Raw genomic sequence first — 24,448 nt, forward strand, 5'->3', positions numbered from 1 at the left:
AATCTTGATAATGCAGTAAATTCTAGGATTTATAATGTTCAGATGCTCCTAGAATCTGGGACACATGCAAATCCTATCCGTCACAGATCATGTTCTTTGACCCTTCAGCTTCCCCCCCACCAAACATTCCACCTTGTGCAATCCAATCCTTTGGGGTGCAGAATCTGACACTGTGCAGAGAAAGATGTGAGGAATGGGAGAAGAAAAACCACAAGAAGCCAAATAGACACATGTAATAAATCTGAGGGGCAAAGAGAGAAGTCACATGGGCTAAAGTAGCATGAACAAAGAGGGATATTTTTTGATGTCTGGGTGGTGGAGGTAACTGAAACCCAGAGTAAAGAAGGGATTCTGACTCTGTATTGAGCTTCCATTAGATGGAGCTTTATCACTCAAACACTGGAATTCTTTGGACACATGGATCCAGCCCTTAGAGGGCTATCCAAGATTTCAAAATAATCCTCAGATAAAAATCAGTACTGCTAGGGATTTAGGATGATGATACAATCAAGTTTATGTACCTTATAAAGTTTAAGAGCCATTATGAAGATGACCATACGAAGTCAAGGATGCAAAATTGAGAAAAATATCTATTTAGAAGTGGATATATGAGCCATAAATCCAAACAGATGTAGCCCCACATAGTCCACTACATTGAGAAAAGAAGCCTATTCCCTTAAGAAGTGTCGAAAGTGAGGGGCGCTTTGGGTGGCTCAGTTGGTTGGGCGTCCAACTTCGGCTCAGGTCATGATCTCACAGATGGTGGGTTCGAGCCCCATGTCAGGCTCTGTGCTGACAGCTCAGAGCCTGGAGCCTGTTTCAGATTCTGTGCCTCCCTCTCTCTCTGCCCCTCCCCTGTTCACGCTCTTTGTCTCAAAAATAAATAAACACTAAAAAAAAAAGTGTCAAAAGTGAATATAGTCTTTGCTTACCCATTGACAACACATCCACATATCTCCACATTCAGTTTCTTAAGAAATTGGAGTCCTTATTATAAATAAGAAGAGTTCCAAGTTCACCTTGCATGGATAAGTGAGTGGCTTCTTCTCATCTCTCTGTGGACAAGGCCAAATCTTGTGGGGGGCGTGGGAGGGCAGGTGTGATAACAGAAGACTTAGAATTAAAAGAAACTTTGAAGTTTTTGTTCAAGTTATTTGCCTAAAGAACTTGGAAAACAAGCAAGAAATAATATTTTCCAAAGGCTGTTAGATGCTGAATCATAACTGGAATATACTACAGACATTGAGTAGAAATGTAAAAAATTACAGGCAGAGAAAAGCGACCATTTTTAATTTGTTTTCAAGCCTTACAATGGGAATTAAAACCGTAAAAAATAGTACTTCTACAAAGACACTAACTCAACTGTGGTAGAACAGGGGTAGGCAACTATGGCTCAGGGGCCCACTACACATTTCTTTCTTGTTTTTTAAACCACTCACAAGGGGTGCTTGGGTGGCTCAGTTAAACATCAGCCTTCTGCTCAGATCATGATCTCAAGGTTTGTGAGATTGAGTCCCACATCGGGTTCTGTGCTGACAGCTCAAAACCTGGAGCCTGCCTCAGATCCTGTGTCTCCCTCTCCCTCTACCCCTCCCCTGTTTGTATTCTGTCTCTCTCTCTCTCTCAAAAATAAACATTAAGGAGAAAAAGTTAAGCCACCCATGAAAACAGTTTTTACTTTTTAAGTGGCCAGAAAAAACATCAAAAGAAAAATTATATTTGGTAATGTGAAAATTATATGAAATTCACATTCCAATGTCCATAGTAATGTTTTATTGTGACATAGTCACACACATTCATTTACACAGTATCTGAGGCTATTTTCATATACAAGGCCAGAGTTGAGATGCTGGGATAGAGACCAGAGGTGGCCTCAAAATCTAAAATATTTACTACCTGGCTTTTTACAGAAAAAGTTTGTCAACCACTTCACTAGAACAAGTATACAAGAGAATAGAAGACACCTCTGTTCATAAATGTACATAAAACCAGGGGGAATGTATTCTCTCTCATGTACAAGCTGTATTAACTCTAACTGGCAGTTCCACAAGGGACAGTTGAACAAGACGTTGAGGCTCAGAAGTTAAAATGAAAGCAATATAAAGAATTCATAAGCCCTATTGGAAACCATGGCTCTTTTGAAAATCTCGCAGAATCTTACTGTTGGTAATACAAATCAGAGCTGTAGAGGAAAATGAGGACAAATTAGAAGCTATCAGGAATTCGGATCAACTAAAGAAATTCCAACTGAAAAATGGGATGAATCTGATAAACCAAAAGGGCTTTGTCTCTGGCTTTAGAAGATGAAAGATCCCAGATGACTGAAATAAACAAGTTACCTGGTCTTAATCAGTGAACTCCACTAGTTACAGGTTAAGAATGGCCCTAAGAAGAATCACCATGCTTACTTGGATATCCATTCAGAACTCAGCTTGGACAGAACGAACCAGTTACACATTTGCACTGGTTTTCGCAAAGATCTTTCAGTGGTTAACAGCTATTAATATTGTTATAAAGTAAACAAAATTTCTTTCTCAAACTACAGTTGTGTAATACCTGAAAAGTGAGGGAAATAAATCATAAATAAGCCCCCTTCCCCCAACATAAAATTAGAGAGGCAGGACTGTGATGAACACAGTAAGTCTCTTCTTGCTACTAGTTCTGGAGTTTTTCCGGGTAAATTACACAGCACTCACCAAGCCTCCTCCTCCTCTACCCCCAGTAGAAGAGTAAAAAGAAAGGGAGTCAATGCATGATAGATTGTCAATAAAAGGATCATCTGGAAGTCCTATTTAAATATTGGATTTGCCTTTGAAGGCATCTGTGAAGATTGACCAGGGTAAATGTGTTAAAAGGGTGAAAATATTAACTCATAAATTTCCCAGTCTTTGTACCTCATTAACTAAAGAGAATGTACTGTCTCTCTACTTAGTTTCTCTGTGCCATCTTCTCTTTTATGCGGTGTGTCTTTGTCAGAATATTATGATACAGAATCAGATAATAGGCTGAGAGAAAGAAGAAAGAATATATGGAGTAGGAAAAGACCTTTTATGAGACACTAAGATTGTCTACATAATAAAAGTAATTAGAGACTGGAAAATAAAACAAGAAAGGTGTGCATTGATTAGGAGATAGTGAAAAACGTGGTTCATTATTATTTATTTACATTCAGCTACACTGTGAGGTATTCATTGTAGACAAAGACAGAGTCCAAAGCAATATAGAGTAGGAGAGAACTGGGGAGAGAAGAGAAGAGTTTCAGAATTGAAGTAAGTGTCTGCACATCTATTCAAGTATAACCATAAATACGACGGATCTGGAATTATAAGATTCAGAAAGGTTATAACATACTTCTATCACATAAATCATATATTTAGTAGGTAACTGCTGCATTAGATCCTTTACCTGGAATAATACTCCTCTCACAGGAGTGAAAAAGATCCATAGCCTAGGTGACCATCCACAAAATTTCACAGCAACCTGAAGATTTTTGGCTGACCTGCATTCGGCATTCCAGCTCAAGCATTCCGTTGCTTTCTGTGTTAGTATTGACAAATGAAATTATTTTTCTATATCTTTTCCCTCTAATTTGTAAACATATACCTATAAATCCTCACTTTTAAGGTGATACAATGACTATTCACTTCTCTGGAAAAACAATAGACTCAATTTTCTCTCTTCTCAAGAATATTTGACAGCATATTTGCCTATTATGCTCTAAAAGGGTGATAAATATAATCAATGCAAAGTGAAATATTTATGTGCACAATTCCATTTCTAATGCATTATCAAAATATCTGTTAACTGCACTTAAATAAAAATTTAAAATATTGTGTTTCTTCAACCAGACAAAGAGTATGCCACAAAATCTTTAGAATGCAAAGACTAGCACTTTTGTGTAGCATTTTAATACATTGGTGCGGCAGCCTGACAAAATCATCTCTAATTAGACCTTCTAGAAGTGAAGAAATAACTTACGCTGAATGATTGAATTTTTTTTCAAATTGGAAAATATTGTTTTAAAAAGTGTCTTTTAAATATATCCTGCTACTGGATAGTAAGGGTTATTATAAGTGAAAAGCAAACATATCAAAGAGAATGACTTTTGATGAGTGGCAATTACTCCTCCACTGCAAAGAATTATTGTGTCAAAGAATCAGCAAAGCAGGATTCACACACACTCATTCAATTCAACGATTATTTACTGAGTGTCTTCTTTATGAAAGGCAATGTGCTAAGTGTTCAGGTGCAAAGCTGAGAAAACCACAAGCTAATGTGAAATAAATGTGTCCGTTTCCCCCCTGTGATACCAAATGAGCTATAGAGCTGCACTGAGCTAGTGGAGAGGGCAAAAAAATATGCTGCATGCCACATGCAGGTTTAAGCTGGACTTCAAGGATTGTAATTAGCTGTGATATGGGGGGATGTAGGGGAAAAGCGAGCAAAAGTAGAAAAGCAGGCAGGGTCTGACATAGGGAGTAGAGATGTGAACAGATTAGAAGAACTACCTACTTCCAAAGACACTTCAGAGACTGAATTAATAGGACACAGAGCATTATGGCATAAGACTTGAGTAAGAAAGTCAAGGTTGGAAAGTTCTGTTTTGATACATCTGCTTGCAAAGTTATGTCCTTAAGTGACACTAAAAATCCGGGATAAAAGGAAAGTTTTCAGCATAAGGAAATCAATCCTGTTTTGAATATATATTATATTTGGGGCAACTATAGAACATCCAACTGGAAATATCCAGCAGCTTAAAATCCTAGTTTCTGGACATAGGAAAAGCTTCAATCAATTATTTATTCAATAAATAAACATCAAGTAGCTACAATGTATTAGGCACTGTACTGGAAGCAGGAAGTGTAAACAATAATCCACGTGAATCCACTCTTTAAAGACTCCCAATCTAATGGTAGAGTTAGACCTGTAAACACCTGTATTTACAAATCAGTGTGGAACGTGGCCTCTTAAAACAAAAAAGGCTATAGAAGGAAATGGGAAGAGAGGGGAGAAAGAATTCCACCTGAGAAGAGAGGGCTGGTTTCAGGATCAAGGCAGTGCTAACTATGAAAAGGTAGACTCTGTCATCTTGTTCTTTTTGGCCAGCACTCCTCTTTATAAATCTTGTTACATTCTGCTAGGAACTTCCACAGTGTGCCCCTCCAAGGCAATGTTTCCACATTTAACATATTTCTACACCCATCCGTATCTGAACATCTGCACCTACCACTTGGAATGAAAGTTTTCTCATAAGACTAAAGTAGGTAGCAGGATATTAAAGATATATATTATTTCCACTATAGGGTTTTTCCCTCTTGAATTCCGAAGTTGTCCATACAACTGTCTTTTGGTTATCTTTACTTGGCCTCAGACTTATGATATTCAAAACAAATTTGCTGGTAGCCTTCCATCCCTCTCACCTTGCATGACCCTTGCTTTTCCCTCAAGATTCCTCATCTCAGTAAATGACACCTTTGTTCTTCTGGTTGGAAGGACCAACCAGTCAAAAAAAAAAAAAAATGTTGGAATCTGTTTTTCTCACATCTCCACATCCTCCAGTGGTCTTTCTGATTCTGCCCTGACTCTTGTGGGAGCAGTTAGAGTTGGGTTTTGTTTTTTTCTTTTTTTTTAATATCCATTCTAGTTTTTCTTCAGTTTTAGCTTTCCAGTCTTCTCAGAGTAAAAGCCAGAACTCTCACTATAAACTATAAGACCCTAAAGACCTTTCTGATTTCTCTCTTGAATAACACCAGGCAGTCACTCACACTTCCCTGAATTTTTTCAAACACAACAGGCATATTCCCATCTCAGGGTCTTTGTGCTTGCTGTTTCCTCTGCATCAAATGTTCTTTCCCCAGACATCCCTGTACTTGTGCTCTCACCTCATTTGAAGCTTTCCTGAGTTTCTTGTTTCCCGCAGAACCTACGGTGCTTACGCTATCTAAAATTTTAATCGCATCCTTCAATCTACCCTTAAGCTCAAACATTAGTCACCTGGAACCTGTATCTTGATGACTACAAGAAATCTTGTGCCTTCCACCAGTACTTCTGATACTCCTCATCTTCTTTGACCAGTAGATACCTATCAGTCCAAAAAGTCGTAGGGCTCTTTGACTTATTTCCACTACAAAATACAACCTCTCCCTCCATTCTTTAAATTACTACTCATCTGAGACTTTGAATTGAACATCCTAAGAGCTTAGAAATAACATAAGTCAAAATTCAAAATTAATCCTCAAGTCTGAAAGATCTCCTCGAACTGCATGTCCCTAGTGGTTGTCCTTCCTCTTTGCCCAGATTTGTCTCCATGGTCCTAGAACTCACATTTAGTTAAGCTAAACTCCCCTTCTTAAATTCTGTCTTTTCTAACTGCCCAAACTCCACATCCAGTCTGAGCCCTCAGATAATATAATAATTATTTGTACAAAGATATCCCTACCTAAAGCAATTCCATTACAAAACAGATTGTTTAGCTTCCCAGCCCGAAATATTTCTTTTGGATTATTCTCAGTTTGTGTGTCTCTATAGAAAAACAGACTTATATTTTTGTTATTTACCTTACATGTGCATGACTACGAAGATCCTTTTTTTTTTTAATTTTTTTTAACGTTTATTTATTTTTGAGAGAGAGACAGAGTGCGAGCAGGGGAGGGACAGAGAGAGGGAGACACAGTATCTGAGGCAGGCTCCAGTCTCCGAGCTATCCTATCGGTGCAGAGCCTGATGCGGGGCTTGAACTCAGGCGCCGTGAGATCATGACTGAGACGAAGTCGGATGCTCAACGGACTCAGCCACCCAGGCGCCCCAGCTATGAAGTTTCTTAAATGTGTTCACTTCCAGAAACAAGGGAGAGTCCACCACCAAAAATTTACAACCTCTACCCTTAGAGCTATTGAGAAATCAGAAAAATTGGAATTCAGTCCCGAAACAATGTATTAAATAAATTAATGTAAGCACAGCAATGAAAATTGTGTAAAGTGGTAGTTAACCCTGAGGACTCTTCAACTTAGTACCAAGGAGAATGGGACCATTTATAGATACCCTGAGACATTCAGAAATGCATTCAGGTTCCTGGAATATTGCAGCGCGACACCTAAAACAATTTTTGAAAATAAGTAAATTTTTTTGAGTGCTTATGTTATAAAGATATAAACCTCTCTGTTCAATGAAAGGTGATAATTTTAAATTTGAGCTGAAGTTGTTTTCTTAAAATTTTCACTTACCAAAACTTTCAGTTAAATAACAATTGCTTTAGGCTACATTTTGAGAATGCATGCTCAAACCTGTGGCCAGTTGCTTTGCTTAAGTGTTTTTGAATCTTCACAGCCCTCCAAGGTGTGTCTTACTTTCCTATTTTTTCAGATGAAGACGGATTCAAAAAAAAAAAAAAAAGATTTAATGTCTTTACAGCTCATCTACTATACTGCACTACTCCAAAGAGAGCAAATATAATAAAACTGTTTACTTCTCTGATCCTTGCATTATCGAAGAATCCCATGAAGTTAAATATAATACAAGGGGGAACCTGAAAATAATTATTGAAGTGCAGACATATTAATTGTGAATATGAGACATTTTTATTATTCATCAATATTTCCCTTACCTTTGTCATTGTGCTTATATATATTTAATAGGCATGTGAACACTAACATTTCATTTTAACAACAGCCTGTCATCTGAATAATCTGCCAATTCCGTCAAATGTGTTCTTACATTTATAAAACACAAAAACTATACTTTCTACTCAAATAAATTTAAAATACAATCTGTATTCATGAGGGTAGTTATTATTTAATTCTTACAAAAAGCAAAGAGAGGCTCTCCTTATTTCCACAAAGATTTTTGTGGGGGGTGAGGGGAAGGGGGTTGGATAATTTGAAGATTTTTACATTACAAAGGTCATCCACAACACAAAGATTAAGGAGCTCTGTAAAACAAAATTCAGAATGAAATCTTTCTTGAGATCTGAAGCTAAGAAAGTATCTTTTGTCTTAAGAATGAACTGCCTAAAGTACTTAGACTATTATGCACAGTTGGTACTTAATAAATACTATTTTAATAATATGCATTGATTTAATGGTTTGTAATGAATTGCAAAAATGAGAATATGGGCATTTTCACATATATCTGGTTATAACATTGTCACTTAAATGCTTTACATTAAGATTTATAAAACATCTTTAAAAAATGTTTTTCATGTGTGTGTGTTGCTTGTATAGTGTGTTAAAGTGCTAATGGGATTAAATAATTAATGTATTGATTTTTGTAATTGCCCAACTGCAAGTAAGCATTTGGCATATTTTCTATGAATAGTTAAATGCACCTAAAAATTAGATACTTATATATAATGTACTTAATTCAACTGAACTAAAAATGGAATTTAATTTTTTCATTATTCTTTTTTTTTCAATTTCTTCTCAGATTAATTATATGAATTTTGGAGTGAAATAATGTGTCAACTTGGTTAGGACTAGCTATTTAAAAACTTTAAAAATAATCACACTCAATACCCAGAAAACAAATAATCCAGGGAAGAAATGAGCAAACGACATGAAGAAACACTTCTCCAAAGAAGACATCCAGATGGTCAACCAACACATGAAAAATGCTCAACATCCCTCATCATCAGGGAAATGTAAAGCAAAACCACAAATGGGATACCCGCTCACACCTGTCAGAATGACTAATGTTAACAACGCAGGCAAGAATAGATGTTGGTGAGGATGCGGAGAAAGAGGATCTCTTTTGCATTGCTGGTGGGACTGCAAACTGATGCAGCCACTCTGGAAAACAGTATGGAGGTTCCTCAAAAAATTAAAAAAAAAAAGAGAGAGAACTACCCTACGACCAAGCAATTGCACTACTAGGTATTTATCCAAGGGATACAGGTGTGTTGTTTTGAAGGGATACATGCACCCCAATGTTTATAGCAGCAGTATCCACAATAGCCAAAGTATGCAAAGAGCTCAAATGTCCATCGATGGATGCATAGATAAAGAAGATGTGGGATATATATACAATGGAGTATTACTCAGCAATCAAAAAGAATGAAATCTTGCCATTTGCAACTATGTGGATGGAACTGGAGAGTATCATGCTAAGTGAAATTAGTCACTCAGAGAAAGACAAATACCATGTGACTTCACTCATATGAGGACTTTAAGATACAAAACAGACAAACATAAGGGAAGGGAAGTGAAAATAATACAAAAACAGGGACGGGGACAAAACATAAGAGACTCTTAAATATGAAGAACAAATGGAGGGTTACTGGAGGTGTTACTGGAGGGTTACTGGGGGGATATGAGCTAAATGGGCAAGAGGCATTAAGGAATCTACTCCTGAAATCATTGTTGCACTATATGATAACTAACTTGAATGTAAATTAAAAAAAAAATAAATTTAATAAAAAAAAGAAAAATCCCAGCCCTTCCTGTAAATAAATGAACAAATGAACAAAATCTATACATAAAATCTAAAAAAATAATGAAACCTAAAATTTCAAAATAAATAAAAATTTTAAAATTCTAAGGATTCAAAATTTCTAGTTGGTATATGTTACAGGTTGTGGTAACAATACTAAGATTTCCTCCCTCAAAATCTAGAGGAATGCCAGAATTAATGTTTCCTTAGTGCAGAGTAACTCCAGAATTTTGCACGTTTTCTAAAGAACATTAATTATCCTATTGACTGAGTTTATCCCAGTATGTCATCTTTTTTAAAATAGTTGCCTTCTTTCTAAATACAATTAGAAATATTTTTATTATTTATAGATGCTTCAATTTAATTTGGTGAAACTGAAAAAAATGTTCAGAATCCCAGAGTCTCAAAATCCCAACGTGATTTTCATATGTATTTGATTATAAATATTTATTTTAAAATATTATAAATCTCGGGGGGCCTGGGTGGCTCAGTCAGTTAAGTGTCCAACTTCAGCGCCGGTCATGATCTTGTGGTTTATAGGTTCAAGCTCCATGCTGGGTTCTGTGCTGACAGCTCAGAGCCTGGAACCTGTTTCAGATTCTCTGTCTCCTTCTCTCTCTGCCCCTCCCCCACGCATGCTCTGTGTGTGTCTCTCTCTCAAAAATAAAATAAAACATTAAAAAACATTAACCAAAATCTATAAAGAACTTACTAAATTCAACACCCAAAAAACAAATAATCCAGTGAAGAAATGGGCAAAAGACATGAATAGACCATTTTCTAAAGAAGACATCCAGATGGCTAACAGGCACATGAAAAAATGCTCAATATCACTCATCATCAGTAAAATACAAATCAAAACCACACTGAGGTACCCCCTCACACCAGTCAGAGTAGCTAAAATGAACAACTCAGGAAACAACAGATGTTGGCTAGGATGTGGAGAAATGGGTACCCTCTTGCACTGTTGGTGGGAATACAAACTGGTGCAGCCACTCTGGAAAACAGTGTGGAGGTTCCTCAAAAAATTAAAACTAGAACTACCCTATGACCCAGCAATAGCAGTACTAGGAATTTACCCAAAGGATACAGGAGTCCTGATTCATAGGGGCACATGTACCCCAATATTTATAGTAGTACTTTCAACAATAGCAAAAGTATGGAAAGAGACCAAATGTCCATCAGCTGATGAATGATAAAGAAGAGGTGGTTTATATATACAATGGAATACTACTTGGCAATGAGAAAGAATGAAATAATACCATTTGTAGCAATGTGGATGGAACTTGAGGGTATTATGCTAAATGAAATAAGTCAGTCAGAGAAAGACAGATATCATATGTTTTCAATCATATGTGGAACTTGACAAACTTAACAGGAGACCATGGGAGAAGGGAAGGGGAAAAAGTAGTTTCAAAAAAAGGGGAGGCAAACCATAAGAGACTCTTAAATACAGAGGACAAACTGAGGGTCGATGTGGGTGGAGGGAGGGAGGGGAAAATGGGTGATGGGCATTGTGAAGGGCACTTGTTGGGGTGAGCACTGGGTGTTGTATGTAGGCAATGAATCAAGGAATCTATTCCTGGAGCCAAGAGCACACTGTATACACTGTATGTTAGCCAAGTTGACAATACATTATATTTTAAAAATTTTGTTAAAAACTCTTTAAAGATATTAAAATCTATATAAAAATAAATGAATTAAAAACCAACATAACCGCATCTAACAAAACCAACATTCTGATATAGACATTAGCCTGGTCCCTGCACAAGAATGATACACAAATTCATGAAGAGTTCCATATTAAAAAAAAAAAGAAAGAAAACAGCATTCTGATATGAGTTATACAGAGCAATTACCAAACCAAGGAACCAAGAGATATCATCTTTGTGAAATCACTTTTTGTTTAGTGAACTAAGATAATATAAAGGATTAAATCATGGCTCGCTATTATTGTAGATAGAAATTTGTAACTCAAGGATTGTAAAGACTTAATGGGGATGTCTATTTTCAAGTGGAATGGAGCAGCTTGCAACACAATGCTCCACCTAGAACAACCAGAAAATCTGGATAAAGTGGAAAGCTCAGAGAGTTGTTTAGGCAGTGAGCATCAAGGTCGATAAAACTCCAAAGACAGAAGAACCTTGAAAAAAGTTTACTATTACGATCATTTTTCCCCTGGAGCATTTGTCAATCATGAGAAAGGCCTTGAATGTGACAGTTATCATTCCTGTGATTTGGTTATGCAAAATGGTATGGTTGACTTTAGGAAAGAGAGATTATCCCTGATGGACCTGATCTAATCAGGTGAGCCTTAAAAGGGACCTGGCTGTTCCTGGTGAGAGATTCCAGATGTGAGAGGTAATGAAGGAAATTCTCCTTTGCTGTGTTTGAGAATGGAAAAGGCCACACAGCAGGGCATAGCAGATAGTACCTAACAGCTAAGAGTAACCACTGGCTAGCATACATCAAAAAGTTGGGGACCGGGGCGCCTGGGTGGCGCAGTCGGTTAAGCGTCCGACTTCAGCCAGGTCACGATCTCGCGGTCCGTGAGTTCGAGCCCCGCGTCAGGCTCTGGGCTGATGGCTCGGAGCCTGGAGCCTGTTTCCGATTCTGTGTCTCCCTCTCTCTCTGCCCCTCCCCCGTTCATGCTCTGTCTCTCTCTGTCCCAAAAATAAATAAAAAACGTTGAAAAAAAAAATTAAAAAAAAAAAAAAAAAAAAAAAAAAAGTTGGGGACCTCAGTATTACAACTACAAAAAACTAGATTCTGCCAACAGCCTGAATGAGTATGAAAACTGATTCTTCCTTATTCAACCTTCCAGGTAAACACACAGCCCGGCTGCCACTTTGGTGTCAGTCCGGTAAAACTGTGAGCAGAGAACTCAATCGTGCCATGCCCAAACATTTGACCTACAGAAATACAACCTAATAAGTGGTTGCTGTTATTCATGCTGCTGAATTTGTGATAGTTTGTTATGCAGAAATTCTAAGCAAAGACAGAAGGCTGGAATCTGATATTTATACTGATGAAAAACCCAAGAACTTCTTTGCAAGAAGAACCTGAACAAGCTTTTGGTGGAAACTTTTGCAAGACTCAGGCCAGTCTCTGTGGGGTTGGAGACTAAAACCTTAAGTAGAAGACCTCTGAAAAGCTGATTAGATTTTTCAGCAGGTAAGACAGAAGTAAGGTCCAAGAAAATGGAGTGCACTTTCAGTTGAAAATTCTGGAGAAACAGGGGTGGATCAGAAACACACTGGTCTTACCAGGACTACAACCAGCCTCTATGCAATAAACTCTGTTGAATTAATGAGTCACTCTCTTCAACTAATGGAAAGGGTAAACCCAAGATAACATTATCTGGAATCTCTATATCCATCATTCAGTCAAACATAACTGGTCATGCCAAGTCAGGACCATGTGGTTGAAAACAACAGAAAAACAGTAAGTGATAAAAGAAGATCCACCAGTAATTCAAATGTTAGTTACTTAACAAAAAGATTTAAAGTAACTGTTATGAAAATGTTGTAGAAAATAAATGAAAACAGTCACAAGGGTGCCTGGATGGCTCAGTCGGTTAAGCATATCTGACTTCGGCTCAGGTCATAATCTCATGGTTCCTGAGTTCGAGCCCCTCATCCTCTGTGCTGACAGCTAGAGCCTGGACCTGCTTCCTCTCCTTCTGCCCCTCCCCTGCTCATGCTCTGTCTGTCTCTCTCCTTCTCTCTCAAAAATAAATAAAACATTTTAAAGTTAAAAAACACAAACCACAGTCACAAAAAAATAAAGTGAAGAATTTCATTAGAGAAGAGAGATATAACAAAATATTATTATATGGAAGTTATAAACTGAAAAAATACAATAATTAAAATAAAGCATTATAGTCTTCTATTATTTATGAGAAAATTAGCATCAGAGTTTTTTGAAATGAAAAAAAAAAAGACCAAATAACCATTACTCAGCCTATGTTGTTTTTAACTAAAAAAGCGTAACATGGACATTACAAAATGACACTTACAGACCAATTTCCAAATTCCTCATGACAAGTGGATCAACAGTTAATAACAGGTTGATAGTTATTTAGATGATTCATGTCCAGCTCTATACTTGAGAAGAGTTTAAATTTTTGTTCTTCAAATCTGGCAAATCAAATCTACATTAACCAAGAGATACCCAATCTTTAACATTAAAGTTACCAGAGTTCTGGAGGCACAAGAACTCCTAGATTGGTAACGTTTAGGAGGAAGTCCCAAAAGTTTAAAGCTAATTTCTCTAAGGACTTCCAGTTAGAAAAAAAAAAAAAAAAATTCAAGATTTATTTTGAAAGATACTCCTAATGACTACGTTTCAAATTCATAAACCTTGTCACCAGTATCCTACATGAAATGCCTTTAATGAGATTCCCCTCAGAAATGCAAGAAACTTGGGGTACCTGTTTGGCTCCATTGGTTAAGCATCTGATTCTTGATTTCAGCTCCAGTCATGGTCTCACAGTTTGTGAGATTGAGCTCCACATTGGGCTCCACACTCACAGCGTGGAGTCTGCTTAGGATTCTCACCCCCTCTCTTCCTCTTTCTCTGCCCCCCTCCACTCACACTCTCTGACAAAATAAATAAATAAACTTAAAAAAGAAAGAAATGTGAGAAACTGAGAAGATTGTTGCCATATCTGGTCAGAAGGAAACTCAGAAAATGCTTAACAATAAATAAGAAGCTCCGTGAAAATCATATTCTACTCCATCTAAATAAACTCTGATCTTCATTTACCTATGAGGTATTGATTCTACTTATATGCTAATTGTTTTTGTTTGGTTCTTGAATATAACACTGAAGATTTTTTTCTAAATATGTGAATTAACTAAAATGTTTAGGAATACAAGAACAAGCATACAGTAAACTTTTTCTTTTTTCTTCATTTCTACTTTGGAAAATTTTACTTACCCAAAATGGTATCAACTTTCTTTTGAAAGATTGTTTTTTTATTAGTAAAAGCCTACTTGTTGCAGAAGTTTTGAGATATTACACTAATAATGGATATTATCTAGATATAAAATTATTAATGCCCAAATAAAAAGAAAAAATAAGATGCAAAATTCCTTATTCTGGTTAAGAAAAATGTATTAATATTTAGTAATCAGAGGACCATAATTTTATTTTTTTCAAAAATCAAAAGTTTTTCTGTGATTATAGTTAACTATATCCCACAAGGTTTGAAACCTATTTTACATAATATAAAATAGTAAAAGCTATCACAATAATAAAATTGAAATCAAATACAAAATCATGTTGGAAATCGTAATAACAAACGTAGGCTAGAAATATGTGGGATTATAGTAAATTGTTATGAAATAGTTAGATTACAGATTTATTCATATATATGAAGTATAAACCCTTACCTTTAAAACAAGCCAATATTAACACCTATTATTGAATATTACAGACAAGTCTCCTGAAATGGGGTAAAATGAATTCTTTCTGCCAATGCTTCCTTTTTTAGTAGTCATTAAAATGAAACAAACCTGTAAAACATTTAAGATCTGAGCTTTAGACGTCAATGTGAATTACCTTTTCTGAATTTTGGACCCTTTCAATAATTCAACACGTGTATTTATTTCAAGGTTGGTCAGTATAAAATTTCACACTGGTATGTGAACGCTTTTTATTTCTGAACTAGATCTTAAACTGTGTACTACAGGTGTATGCTAAAAATTACTTAGCAGAGAAAGTCATATTGAAGTTTCCAGCTTCCCAGATTCTAATTGCTAGATTGAGGAATGACTAATAAACACTAAAGAAATGAGAGAATATCCAAGAACTCTTTACCCACATTTATCATGATTAAATATGGTTTATGGTTTATGTAACTCATGTCTGAGATGCCTGGGGCTTGCAGTCCACTTTATTTTGCAGTTGGCAGGGTGAAGAAAGAAATGACATTTTGGTTGGCTTGAGCCCCTGTTCAACACTTGGGTGGAAAAACAGTATTTTCTTGGATTCAGTTTTACATGGAGAATGAATTTTGGAATTGACAGATCTTTGTTCTAATCCTACTCTTGCCCCTTGTTAGTTTTTGGAAGTTAAAGAAGTTACTTTGTTTTAAACTGAGTTTCTTTTATCTGTGAAATAATATCCATGTAGGTAGTCATATAAATATGTATAAATATACATGTGTGTGTATATATATATACATATGTGTGTGTATGTATATATGTGTATATATATATATACATATATATATATATATATATATTTTTTTTTTTTAAGTTCTTGGCCCTTAGTAGGCATTCGATAGATGGATAGGTGACAGATACTCCTGGGTGGCCTGCCCCTCCACCCACAAGTGTCTTATGCAGTGGTTCAAAAGAGTTAATAGAAAACAATTTTAACAGTGTATCTGAAATATGTGTAAAATGACTAAAACTAAAATTCAGGTATACTGTGTCTATTGGAATCAAATCCCACAGTGTACATTTCTCATCTTGCTAATATACAAGTGTCATGATAAGTTTCTCAAAGGTTGCTTTCATGGTGAGCCCTCCCAGGCCTTGGTCCTGGATATTACTTTAGCTTAGGCACTGAAGACAATTTTGCCTGGAACACATTTCAGGCTTAGATGAAGGAAGCCTCTGTATTTACTCAGAATGTTTGTTGATACCTTTGTTTCCTCCTCCCTGCTCATGAAAATTAGAAAATGTGATGCATCTATAATGTGCCTCTCCTTGCCAGACTCTTTCATCGCAACTGCCTGTCTTCACCTTCCGTTCCCTGGGAAAACACCGATTTCCTCCCCCCCCTTTTTTTCCCCATAAAATGAGGTATATGTGACTTAACAGGTTTCCTGGCCATCTAAAAGTAGAGCGTTCCTATGAAACCTTTCACAAACTGAAATGGCATAAAGTGAAAAAGCAATTACCATTAATTTACATGGAAAATTTTTTGAGCATTCCCAGAGACAAAAAAATAACCTCTCTTAGGCTTTTCTGATACCTTAAGACGGGATAAACAAAATCAATCAAGATAAAGCACAGATGCTCACAGAAACAGCTCAAAGCTATTGGGGCTTGATGCTGAGATGTTGAGTGTAGTTCCAGGGAAGGAGCTTGCTGAGCCACTCTGGCTGCTTGGGGTGCGCGCGCTGCCTCTATAACAGCTCGCTGCAAACAAACGCTGAAAATTATTTTCCCTTTCTGCCTTATTTCATAAAAGTGAAAATTCTCTTCAGACTTCTTTCCATTTGTGGGAACAGGTACTAACAATGCAGGTCTTTCGTAGACAGGAAGTGGTATAGCACAAACTTTCAAAAAGTTGGGGACACCTGTGTTTTTCTTTGGGTCTGTATCTCCTATTTGAAGCTCATTTTCCAGACTTAGGATCCTTACAAAAGAATTACAGAATTCCTAGGGAACATCATGAATGTACTTATTGAAATAATGTTAAGACCTGTGTTACTGTGCTAAATGTGGCAAAAGGGGATTGAGTTAAAGGGTCAATGCCACCATTAAAGTTTCCAGAATCAGTCCAGTCTTCCTCTGAACTCTACCCAATAGCAACTTATAACACGTTCAGGTCATATAATACTTGGCTTCATATTACAGTTTTGTAGGTACATGGCTTCAGTTGTTTGTTTTTTAAAGCACCAGGGACCAATATGAGGAAGAAGAAAGAGCGTGAACTTTGGATGTCACACAACCCAAGGTAAAATTTCAGTCTCACAATTACTGGCTTTGTGACCTTAAAATAGCTATCTTAATCTTGACTCAATTGCTCATTTACTGTATGACACGTACCCTCTACGTGTCCTGGTCTCCTCACCTATAAAATGAAGATAACAATGTCTACATATATATTTTAATATCGTAGTGTTGTGATGAATAAATCAGGTATTTCATATTGTGATTAGAACAGTTACTGATTACAATAAATGCATCAATATTAGCTTTTATAGCAATATTAATAATTATATTACTAAAGTATATTATTAAACTCTCTTAAGTTTTAATTTTCACATGCTCTGACAGGTTTATAGAGATAAACAAGTAAATATATATATGCTATTCCTAAAATGCCTACAGAGTGAGAAAATTTAACTTCTAGTATTTTAAATTTGCTTGAATTAAAAAAAATGTCTTCTTACAAAAAGTAACTCAGGGTTCCTGGGTGGCTCCGTCGGTTAAGCATCCAACTCTTGATTTTGGCTCAGGTCATGACCTCACGGTTCGTGGGATCAGTCCCCGGGCCAGGCTCTCTCCCTCTCTGCCCCTTTCCTGCTTCTGTGCATACACATGCATGCGTTGTTCTCTCTCTCTCTCTTTCTCTCAAAATAAATGAATAAGCATTTTAAAAACATAATTCTGGTTTAGTAAAAACAAACCATGCCTTTTCTCTGACATAGTTTTCAAATTTTCTCTATTTTAAGTATAATGAAAGAATATAGTTTATTCCATTTGGACTTGTTCTTCTTTTTTTTTTAATATTTATTTATTTATTTATTTATTTTGAGAGAGAAAGAACAGGTGCTGAACCTGGAGCCTGCTTAAGATTCTCTCTCCCTGGGGCTCCTTGGGTGGTTCAGTTGGTTAAGCATCCGACTTTGGCTCAGGGCAAGATCTTGTGGTTCATTAGTTGGAGCCCTGGATTGGGTGAGCTCAAGCCCTCCTCCCCCTCCCCCCGCCCAGGCTCTGCACCCTCTCTCTGTCTCTCTGCACCTCTTAGGATTCTCTCTCTGCCCCTTGGTCACTAGCATGCATGCACTCTCTCTCTTTCTCTCTCTCTCTCTCTCTAAAATAAGAAAAAAAAAAAAGATTCTCTCATTCTCTCTGCCCCTCTCCCCTGCTTGCTCTCTTTCCTCTCTGAAAAAAACTTATTAAAATATGAATTTGTATTCAATTAAATTGAATCATTGTTCTGAAACTTGTGATTTCAAAAGTAGTTACATTTTGTAGATAATTTCCAAAATCTTTTAAGGCACCTTAAAACTTTGGATTAATATTGAATTAATTAATAACCATTAGATACCTAATTAATTTGTAAAATAGAATACTGAAAAGTCAAAACCATTGATTAATACTCAACACATAAAGTTTATATATTTTACTTATTCTTTCTGTGCTATACAGAGATTGTATCTTGGGGTGATGTTAATGAATGCTCATTTTTGCCACTTCAAGAAAGTGTAAAAGGGATGTGTGACTATCAAAAACTTTATTATTTATTTTCAAAAACTTTGCAATCTGTTATAATCGTGTAACAGATAGTTCTCTATTCCACTCTTCAACCCACCTAGCTTTCTCTGTGAGATAAAAGTTACTTGGGGTGCCTGGGTGGCTCAGTCGGTTGAGCATTTTTGACTCAGGTCATGAACTTGTGGTTTGTGAGTTGGAGCCCAATGTTGGGCTCTGTGCTGACAGCTCAGAGCCTGGAGCCTGCTTTGGATTCTGTGTCTCTCTCTCTATTCCTGCCCTGCTTACACTCTGTCTCTTTCTCTCTCAAAAATAAATAAAGAGTAAAAAAAAATGTAAAGAAATAGAAGTCACTTTGTTAAAAGTTATAACTGATATGAGTGGTTGAGATCAGGCAATATAGTGAGAATGCAACTTTTTTGTTTTTTTGTGGGTTTTTTTGTGGGGTGTTTTTTTTTTTTTTTTTTTTTTGGGAAAAAGTAATTTGTCCACATCAGGAGTTCTCCAACTTTTTGGTCTTTTCCTACCTTTATGATTGAGGATCCCCCCCAAGACTTTGTTTATGTGTAGTTACCCATAGTTACCACATTAGAAATAAAAACTGATGATTTTTTTTATTTCTCTGAAGAGAGTAATGATGAATGCATTGCATGTTGACAGTAATAATATCTTTTTTTTTTTTTTGGGACAGAGAGAGACAGAGCATGAACCGGGGAGGGGCACACAGAATCGGAAACAGGCTCCAGGCTCCGAGCCATCAGCCCAGAGCCTGACGCGGGGCTCGAACTCACAGACCGCGAGATCGTGACCTGGCTGAAGTCGGACGCTTAACCGACTGCGCCACCCAGGCGCCCCGACAGTAATAATATCTTAAAATAATTATGAAATTAGTTTTTACCTGGTGGATTCCCTAATAGCTATCCTAAAGTAATGTGTCACTTCTAAAATCTGAAAAAGCATAATGAAGAACTAAACTTGTATACAAACTTATTTATCTTGGATTATAATATTTCAATCTGAAGAGAAGCTATGAAATATGTTAAAATTTTAGCAATTTGTTCAATCCTGATTCCTTGGTTTACTAATACCTTCACCTACAATATGAAAGGTAATTGTGTACCCTCTGTGTTATCTGCCTACATTGTAAAATTCTGTGATTTAGCAGAAAACTTTTCTGTGCTTTATGTGAACTTTATTATAGCCTTGATTTTTTAAATGGGGGGAAAGAAAGAAAAACTAAAGTTATAGCTTATCAAAGAACTAAGGTTCTTTTCAATCCTGTTATCATCTAAATTTTTAGTGCTATATTATCACTTTAATTAAATAGTTAAACCAAGTATTATTTCTCAGGTACCCATGATCCTATCTAAACCAAATGTCCAAATCTCTCCTGAAACATTTTTTGATTTCTACCTTTCAAAACTCAGATCTTAAATGTAAAAAAATAAGATTAAAATTTCAGGATATTTTTATATCTAAAACTATCAGACTATTTCAGAGGGTCCCTGGAAAACCACAAATATTAGCTCTTTCACTTCTTAAAAGATGCTAGAAGTATCTTAATTATATTAGTTTGATAGTTGCATGGGAAGAATTGTCAAATCAAAAGAGATACTCAGACTTCCTTAGGTTAAACTGAAGAGTGGTAAAATGTTATTAACATAAATATTCAAGAAAATTCACACTTGATGGGAAGCCTTTAGGCATTTGTTAATGCCCTTGCTTTCAAAATGTTTCAACCTTAGGGAAAACATTGATCAAAGCTCTTAAGAAAGAGTTTTTTCAAGTTTTCCTATATTTCTATTTTTTCAGAATTCTGTTCATGCTTTAATATTAGTCAATAATAATATAATGTCATCACTCATAGTTTTAGTTATTACTTAAAATGTTCATAGGCCACCTTACTTCTTTCATTTGAATATACCATCTTCTAGGCCATTTGTTCTTAAATGATGATACCCATCAAATTTATAAAACTGTAGATGTCATAGGTCCTACTTCAGTGTTTATTTGATATTTTTTTGTATACTCTTGATACATGTGTTTTATTTCAGTATCATTATATATCTCAAGATTTTTTCTTCTACAAAAAAAATAGACCATTAAAAAAAATAAGATAAAACAGTCAATGACATCTTTAAAAACAAACAAAAAAAACCATCAGTCTCCTTCAACAAAGGACAGTCTCAAAGCCTTTTGGAAAAGGACTGTACTTGGGACTTTAGACTATTGACACTTTAGGTAAAAGAATGTTGGATACACGCTTCTGAACTGACACTGTTTAGACCCTCTTTCTTTCTTTCTTTCTTTCTTTCTTTCTTTCTTTCTTTCTTTCTTTCCTTTTAATAATTTATTGTCAAGTTAGCTAACATACAGTGTATACAGTGTGCTCTTGGCTTCGGGAGCAGATTCCCATGATTCATCCCTTACATACAACACCCAGTGCTCATCCCAAGTGCCCTCCTCAATGCCTGTCTCCCATTTTCCACACCCTCCTACCTCTACCTTCATCAACCCTCAGTTTGTTTTCTGTATTTAAGTATCTCTTATGGTTTGTCTCCCTCTCTGTTTGTAACTTATTTTTCCCTCCCTTCCCCTATGGTCTTCTGTTAAGTTTCTCAAGTTCCACATACAAGTGAAAACATATGATATCTGTCTTTCTCTGACTGACTTATTTCACTTAGCATAATACCCTCAAGTTCTGTCCACATCATTGCAAATGGCAAGATTTCATTCATTTTTATCGCCAAGCAGTATTCCATTATATATATATACACACATACACACCACATCTTCTTTATCCATTCATCAGTTGATAGACATTTGGGCATTTTCCATAATTTGGCTATTTTTTATAGTACTGCTATAAACATTGGGGTGCATGTGCATCTATGAATCAGCACTTCTGTATCCTTTGGATAAATTCCTAATAGTGCTATTTCTGAGTCGTAGGGTAGTTCTAGTTTTAATTTTTTGAGGAACCTCCACACTGTTTTCAAGAGCTGCTTCACCAGTTTGCACTCCCATCAATGGTGCAAGAGGGTTCCTGGTTCTCCACATCCTCCACAACATCTGTTGTTTCCCGAGTTGTTCATTTTAGCCACTCTGACCAGAGTGAGGTGGTATCTAGACCACTTTTCAACTGTGCCAGTGGACTATGTCAGGATTTCTAGGACTGTATGAACTGATGAGAGGAATTTTTATGTAATGCTTAAGTAGGGACTATTGTTCTATTTCATGAATATGTAAGAAAGGTTTGTGGTTTTTTTTCTGTTTGTTAAGCTATCTGAAAACCAGAACAATTCAGTAAACTCTATTTTGGTAAATTGAAATGCAGTCTCTTAAATGATACCTAATTCTCACTGATCACCAAATTGAGAAACTCTTACTACTTCTCCTTACTTTTTATGCAATATAGTTATTTACATAGGTTTGATAGAAAGTCTTTCTTTTTACCAGATGTTAATAGAACAAAATGATTGTACAACCATGGTCTTATCTTGAGTGTCATATTTGAAAACAATGCTTATTTCATCAGACAGACAAGATGCTTTTGAGAAACAAAGGCTAGCTTTATTATGAAGACAATGCTTATAGAGCCCTCCTGGGGAAACTGCCTGATGGCTGGTTTGCAGGGTCCAGCCTAGCAGGTAGTAAGGAAGGGTACTTCCCATTAGGTCAGGAAAATTTGGATATTTGGATCACTATGAGAAGAGAGAAAAATCACCCAAATTTAGAACTAATTCAGGTGAAATATAGTGGAGGGAATATCATGAGCTTCATTTGGTCACCTTGTGATAGTACATAACAAAAGCTTTTATAAGTCAAATTTGAACTGACTTATGAAACTTTTCAGAAAGAAGTTAACCTTATGCTGTTTGTAATGGTTAAATATTATATGGCTCTTGATTTGTAAAAAGTTTAAGAAGGCCTCTGTGGTAAATTAATACTTTTAGTGTACATGTACGAATAATCAAGTCAAACCTAGTGAGACCAGACTTATTTCATAATCAAGAAAATCTTTCTTGGGGCTCCTGGGTGGCTCAGTTGGTTTAGCATCTGACTTCAGTACAGGTCATGATCTCAGTTTGTGGGTTCGAGTCCATCAGGCTCTCTCTTTTTCTCTCTGACTCTGCCCTTACCCCACCTGCAGTCTCTCTCTCTCTCTCAAAAATAAATAATTTTTTTAATTTAAAAAAATAAAAAAAAGAAAATCTTTCTTTGTGACTATCACAATTTTAAGATAAGCAGAGACTGTCAGGGAAAACTGTGAAAGACTTTCAAAGGTATCAAAAAGATTGCCAACTGTTTTCAGTAGAAAACTGTGCTGTCTAGGGGCGCCTGGGTGACTCAGTCGGTTGAGCGTCCGACTTCGGGTCAGGTCACAATCTCCTGGTCTGTGAGTTCAAGCCCCGTGTCGGACTCTGTGTTGACAGCTCAGAGCCTGGAGTCTGCTTGGGATTCTGTGTTTCCCTCTCTCTGCCCCTCCCCAGCTCATGCTCTCTCTCTCTCTCTCTCTCTCTCTCCCTGTCAAAAATAAATAAACATTAAAAAAATTAAAAAAAAAAAAGAAAACTGTGTTACCTAGAACACACCCTTCCAGGTTATCTGACTCTTTGGGGTTTGTACTATTCATTGTCTTTAACCTATTTTATAATTTTGTAAATTGTAGAATATCAAAATACAGTTGACCCTTGAACAATATGGGTTTGAACTGCATGGGTCCCATTACACAAAGAATTTTTTCAATACATTCAGTATAGTACTATAAATGTGTTTTCTCTTCCTTATAATTTTAATAACATTTCTTTTCTCTTGTTTACTTTATTGTAAGAATAGTGTATATAATATATGTAATGCACAAAATATGTGGTAATCTGTTTACGTTATCAGTAAGGCTTCTGGTCAATAGTAGTTAAGTTTTGGGGGGAGTCAAAAGTTATATGTGGATTTTCAACTGCATGAAGTAAGGGATTTTCAGCACCCCTAAGTCCTATGTTGTTCCAAGAGTCAACTGTAATGTGAATAATACTCGACCATCGAAGTGCAAATTGTGTTTAGTGGATTATTGCTCTGTAGATATTAACCAGTTTGCCAGTTGTACATGTATTAAGCAAATTTATTTGAACATGCACCATAGGCCTTTATGGGTACAGCTCTTTGGATTCTCATGCAAACTGGTAGTAACATCTTACTGGTTCCCTCATTGCTTAGTGATTTATATAGGATTTTTGGCATGTGTTCATTTAAAATATAAGAAGTAGGTTATAAGTAGAATAGTTGAATAAGTAGAAGGATGGTAAATACATTTGGATAAATAGAAAGAAAATAAATATACCTTCACAGGTTCAAGATAAAGCATCATAAATAAAGTCAAAAGATTACAAAAAAGATAAAATGTATAATTAAGCCTTAATTTTGTACTCATTGATGCTATAAAGACAGAAGCCATTCAATAAAAAGCTTAGATTTTAAACTTGTATGTTGGCACATTTTATATATCTTTATTTTCCATAGCACTGGTTGGCCTACCTCTCAGAAACTACTTTTATGAGCACCATACACACAGTTTCATTGATTTAAATTGGTTAAAAGTCACAACGGTTGCATTTCTGAAGCTGTGTAAAAGTTCTGTCACCTAAAAAATGATATCTCTGAAATGAGAAAAATCAAACTCTATACATTGAGTAGTGCCCTGTTGAAGATGGATTTCGAAAAACTGACAATCTTCATCAACCCATAAAATGTCATGTACCTGCTCTTGCCAGTCTCATGACAACAAGGCACCCAATGTAGAGAACATTTATAGTCTTAGGGACTGATAACCCTTATTTCATGCAAAAAGG

The sequence above is a fragment of the Panthera onca genome, chromosome B1 (assembly GCF_046562875.1).
Source record: "Panthera onca isolate mPanOnc1 chromosome B1, mPanOnc1 haplotype 2, whole genome shotgun sequence".
Taxonomy (NCBI): Eukaryota; Metazoa; Chordata; class Mammalia; order Carnivora; family Felidae; genus Panthera; species Panthera onca.